Here is a 6,000-nt window from a genome sequence, read left to right on the forward strand (position 1 = left end):
GTGCATATTTCTTTCCTGCTGGAGGAACGTCTTGAACCAGGGATAAAAGAAGACAACCTTCATTATTGGAGCGTGTGTGTGTAGTTTTTGGAGGAGTGCACTGTTTTTGTAAATCCACCATATTTTTCCTTTTTGTTTGTTTTTATTTCTTTTTGAAGAGTCAGGGTTGAAGGACTGTGTCTCAAAGCCTACCTGACACTACTACATTTTTTTGTATACAGCACTCTTGTAAATAAATTTGCACCATTCACCCTTCAATTTTTGTCTGTGTCTCATCTCTCCATTTGATCCCGTTCGGTTCATGAACTATCAGATGTCCAGAGTGTAGGCTGGGGCTACTTCCCACTACACGGGATATCACAGTTTGGTGGCAGCGGTGGGATAGATCAAGAAAGAGAGAGAGAGACCTTTTTTTTTATTTTTGAGCACAGACGAAAACTGTGGATACAGCATGGCTCCAAAAAAACAGGCTGGAGTGGAAACTCCTGATCGGGGACATGGAGTTGACTCCAGTACAGCTCAGGCTACAGAGGATACCACCAGCACCGGTGACATCAGAGTTGTGGAGACACTCTTGCGTCAGTTCATAGCTGTCCAGGAGGACAAGGATCGGGGTTTGGAACATCGTTTCAAGAGCCTCCAACACCAATTCACCCAGCTCCAGGGACAAGTGGATCTAGTACAGCAGTCACAGTCGCAAGTCTCAGAAGAACCTGCAGAGAGGAGCAGAGGTTCACCAGTGAGAATCATGGATTATCCTCGCCTGATGCCGTTTGCCGAGCCTGAGGACATCGAGCACTATTTAACAACCTTTGAAAGGATGGCGACAGTATGTGGCTGGCCAAAGTCGGAATGGGCAGTCCGTTTGGTACCCTTGCTGACAGGGAGAGCCAGAGCAGCATTTTTGGCCATGCCAGCGGAGGAGTCTTTGAGGTACGACAGCCTTAAAGGGGCCATCCTAGAAAAATTTGAAATTAGCACAGAAACTTATAGAATTAGATTTCACTCTGTAGAATGGGAACATGGACAGTCTCCGAAGGAGCTGCTGGCACTCCTAAAAGAACTTTGTACAAAATGGTTACAACCCGATAAACACATTGTGGATCAAATAATTGACTTTGTTGTATTAGAACAACTTTTACAGGTGTTCGATGGCAGACTGCGGACCTGGGTGGAGGAACATCGACCTAAAACCTCCAAGGAAGCTGCAGACCTTGCAGAGGTGTTTTGGCGCTCATCGTCCGAGGAATCTGCGAAGAGAAGACAAAGTCAGCATGAAACCTAGACCGATGGAACAGCCCAAAGGTATGTCTCGGGTTGATACGGTCGTGGTCCAGTTAGTGCAGTCCACCTACCTGAGAGAAGAGTTTATAGGGAAGGAGTGATTTGCTACGGTTGTAACCAGAAAGGCCACATTCATAGGAATTGCCCCAAGAAGAGAGAGACAAAGCTTTGTTTTGAACCCTGTCCCCTGCCCACAAAGAAGACTCCTTTAGTAAACAGGGAGAAGATGGTGAGGGCTACTATGGCTGGATGGCAGTACAAAGCACTGATAGATACCGGAAGCACCCAATCTTTGGTGAGACGAGAGTGTCTGGAGGGCCAAATGGTTGAGTCGGGGCAGAGCGTAGTTCTGAGGTGTGTTCACGGTGAAGAGGTCACCTATCCTCTGGTAAGGATAAACCTGTAGATAAAAGGTGTAGGTTACGAGTTGCCAATGGGAATCGTTGATAACATGCCATACCCAGTACTTTTAGGGTTGGGCGTGCGGGTATAGAAGACTTGCTGCAGAGTGCTCTGCAGGCAGAGGCACTTGTGGTTACACGGGCTCAAGCAGCCAAGCAGAAGGAGAGATCCCATGACAATTGGGATGAGCTGCCCTTTTCAATAACTGAGAGCCCGCGCACGTACCATAAAGCCCAGAGTCAGAGGAGGCAAGAGAAGCTCTGGGGTGTTCCCCAGAAGGCTGGTAACTTTGTACCTCCTCCTATTCTTCCAGGTGATGCCTTTGACATCCCAAGTGATGTGGCTGCCGCTCAGCGTGATGACCCGAGCTTGCGTGTTTGTTTTGACAAGGCTGCGAGGGGACTCCAGGCTAAAACCGGAGAAAAGTTTGTCATAGAGCATGACATACTTTACCACCAAGATGAGAGTGGACAGAGACTGGTGTTGCTGAAGAATCTGAGAGAGCGAGTGCTTTTTCTTAGTCATAGCAGCCCTTGGTCTGGACATATGGGGCAAGTAAAGACATCAGAACGGCTTGCTAGACATTTTTATTGGCGGGTTGGACAAAGATGTGGCAAAATACATTAAAGAATGTGCGAGTGCCAAAAGTAGGACCTGTGAAAAGGGGAGATAAGGTGCCCTTAATACCACTGCCAGTTGTTGAAGAGCCATTCTCCAGGATTGCAGTCGATCTGGTCGGGCCTTTAGAGCGGAGCCGCACTGGTTATAAATACATTTTAGTAGTGTGTGATTATGCGACACGGTTCCCTGAAGCCTTTCCCCTCAAGAAGACCAATGCCAGTAGTATAGCTAGGACGCTTATACAGCTATTCTCCAGGGTAGGGATTCCCAGAGAGCTTCTGACTGATCAGGGTCCAATCTGACTTCCAAACTGATGAAACAAGTAAATAGTTTGTTAGGAATCAGGGGATTAAGGACCACACCCTATCATCCGCAGACTGATGGGCTTGTAGAAAGATACAATGCTACATTGAAGCAGATGTTGCGCAAGTTTGTGAATGAGACTGGGTCTGATTGGGACCAATGGTTACCTTACCTGCTTTTCGCATATCGAGAGGTTCCGCAGTCATCAACAGGATTCTCCCCATTTGAACTGCTATATGGTCGATACGTTCGCGGTCCACTCAGTGTTCTAAGAGAGACTCTAGAAGGAGATAAAGACAGAGCAGAATCGAAGAATGTGCTAACATTTGTGCTCAACTTACAGGAAAAATTTGCTTACCTATCCCAGATGGTGAGAGAAAATATGGAGAAGGCACAAACTAAACAGAAGTCGTGGTATGACAAAGCCGCAAGAGAACGTAACCTCGCTGTGGGACAAAAGGTACTTTTACTGCTGCCTACTACTGAGAGCAGCTTACTAGCTAAGTGGCAGGGGCCTTATACGGTGACAGCACAGAAAGGTCCAGTCACTTATGAGATTGAGATGCCTGACCATCCACGGAAGCCAAAACAGACATTTCATATCAATATGTTAAAGGCTTGGCATGAGAATACTAACCCTTCATTCCAGTTTCTCATTCGAAGTGTCTTGGAGGAGGATGAGGCAGAGGAACAGTATTTGCCATCCAGACCAGATGCTGTACTGTTGCCCTCATTGGAACACCTGAGTGACAGACAAAGACAGGAAATCCAACAGATCATTCCAGAGGGTTTGTTTGGAGCTCTGCCTGGTAAGACTGAGCTCATTCAACATAATATAAGACTTACCTCCCCAGGTCCGGTGAGAACTGCGTATTTCCGCATCCCGGCACGTTTGCAGGAGGTCTTCAAGGAGGAACTGGAGCAAATGAAACAACTTGGAATAGTTGAACCATCGGTGAGTGAATGGTGTAGTCCTGTTGTACTCGTCCCAAAGAAAAATGGACAAATGTGATTTTGTGTAGACTATTCAAAAGTTAATGCAATATCTGCTTTTGATGCCTACCCCATGCCAAGGGTAGATGAATTAGTGGAGCAGTTGGGTCCTGCTAAATTTTTAACAACTATTGATTTATGTAAAGGTTATTGGCAGATACCACTGACAGAAGAGTCAAAGCCACTTACCGCATTTGGAGCGCCTGGAGGCCTATACCAGTTCACCGTAATGCCATTTGGTTTACATGGGGCAGCTGCCAATTTCCAACGCCTGATGGACAAAGTGCTGCAAGGAGCAGAAGGCTACGCTAGAGCATATATTGATGATGTGGTAGTGTTTAGTCAATCATGGGAAGACCACTTAAAGCACCTTGCTGAAGTTTTCGACCGTCTAAAAGATGCTGGTTTGGTGATAAACCCAGAAAAAACAGTTTTGTGCAAGGACGAGGTGCAATACCTGGGTTACACCATAGGGGGCGGTATTATCCGTCCTCAGGTTGACAAAGTGGCTGCCATCCAGAATCGTCTGCAGCCAGCAACAAAAAGACAGGTCCGTTCCTTTCTGGGACTAGTGGGGTGGTACCGTCGGTTCATTCCCAACTTTTCAAGCATTGCAGCACCCCTATCTGACCTCCTGAAAAACCAAGCCCCTAGAAACATCAAATGGACAGAGACATGTGAACATGCTTTTAATACATTGAAAAAAGTGTTCTGTGAAAATGTATTACTGCACTGTCCTGACTTTTCCAAACCTTTTATTTTACAGGTCGACGCCTCAGGGGAAGGTTTGGGCGCCGCTTTAATGCAGGGGGAAGGAGAAGAAAGGTGACCTATTTGGTAGAGAAAAGAAATATGCAGTGTTGGAAAAGGAGGGACTGGCTATTAAATGGGCAATAGATAGTTTAAAATATTACCTTTTGTCAACAGAGTTTGTAGTTGAGAGTGACCATAGGGCTTTGCAATGGATGCAACGAATGAGACATTCAAACACACGGGTGGCCCGTTGGTATTTGTCGCTCCAGCCTTATAAATTTCAGGTACGCTATGTGTCCGGAAAGAAAAATCTCGTGGCGGATTATTTGTCCCGACCTTGCGACCTGTAATCTTAAGGGGGAGGGTGTGTGGTAATGCGCGGGTCGCGTCTTACCAAATTTAAGTATGTAGCAGCATTTATATTCGCTATAAGAAAGTGCACTTACCGTTGGTGTGTTCAGGGCGCTGTCGCGGAACGCGGGCCGTCTAGCGGGTGAGCGTGTGAGGCGGGGTGTTGGACACACGTGGGGCCGGTATAATGGCCAGTACGGGTTCCGCCGCATGTGTTCATTTTTACACTCCGGTGTCCTCGCAGCCTGCCTAGTGCAGGCGGTTTAAAGTGCGGCGCGCCTAAAAGAGAAAGCCGGCATTTGATTGATCGAGTCAGAGATGGGGATCCCATAATGTTAGAGAAACGATTTTACTTACTGGTGAGTCAACCACGGTTGTGCTTGAGCTCAGCATAGCCGTTGGCTGTACCGGAGGGCTTATACGCGTGCGCGACCCGCAGGAGTTTGGGTTTAAATACATAGTTGCTCGGGACGTGTCGCGGCGTATGCCGTGAATGCGCTACCGTCTACCGGGATAGGTGCATGAAGTAGACATGTTGGCAGATTGGCTGGACAATCTTGCCGGTTATATTTAAAGAGTTACCGGCCAACAGGGGTCGTCAGTGGACCTAAGAGCGAGGTAGGAATAAGCACTGCTGAGCTATTTGTAGGAGCAGTTGTAATTTTGACGGCTTTTGCATATATTCTTTTGTATATAGTTATATATCTCCTAGTGATTATTTTTGGTGGAGGTATATATACTTATTTGGTGCTGGGATAGTTTTTGATTTTGGGTTTGGTGCAATTGTTTTATTTTTGTATATACACACACTTGTTTTTGTGCATATTTCTTTCCTGCTGGAGGAACGTCTTGAACCAGGGATAAAAGAAGACAACCTTCATTATTGGAGCGTGTGTGTGTAGTTTTTGTAGGAGTGCACTGTTTTTGTAAATCCACCATATTTTTCCTTTTTGTTTGTTTTTATTTCTTTTTGAAGAGTCAGGGTGGAAGGACTGTGTCTCAAAGCCCACCTGACACTACTACATTTTTTTGTATACAGCACTCTTGTAAGTAAATTTGCACAATTCACCCTTCAATTTTTGTCTGTGTCTCATCTCTCCATTTGATCCCGTTCGGTTCATGAACTATCAGATGTCCAGAGTTTAGGCTGGGGCTACTTCCCACTACACGGGATATCACACTGTACCATTAGAGACAATTATTTTTTTGTGCTTGTTTTGGTGACTACATACACCTTCATATGGTAAATCACAGCTGGATAAAAAAAAAAAAAAGATGTCATAGATATTTACC

The sequence above is a fragment of the Polypterus senegalus genome, chromosome 11 (genome assembly GCF_016835505.1).
Source record: "Polypterus senegalus isolate Bchr_013 chromosome 11, ASM1683550v1, whole genome shotgun sequence".
In the NCBI taxonomy this organism is placed as follows: domain Eukaryota; kingdom Metazoa; phylum Chordata; class Cladistia; order Polypteriformes; family Polypteridae; genus Polypterus; species Polypterus senegalus.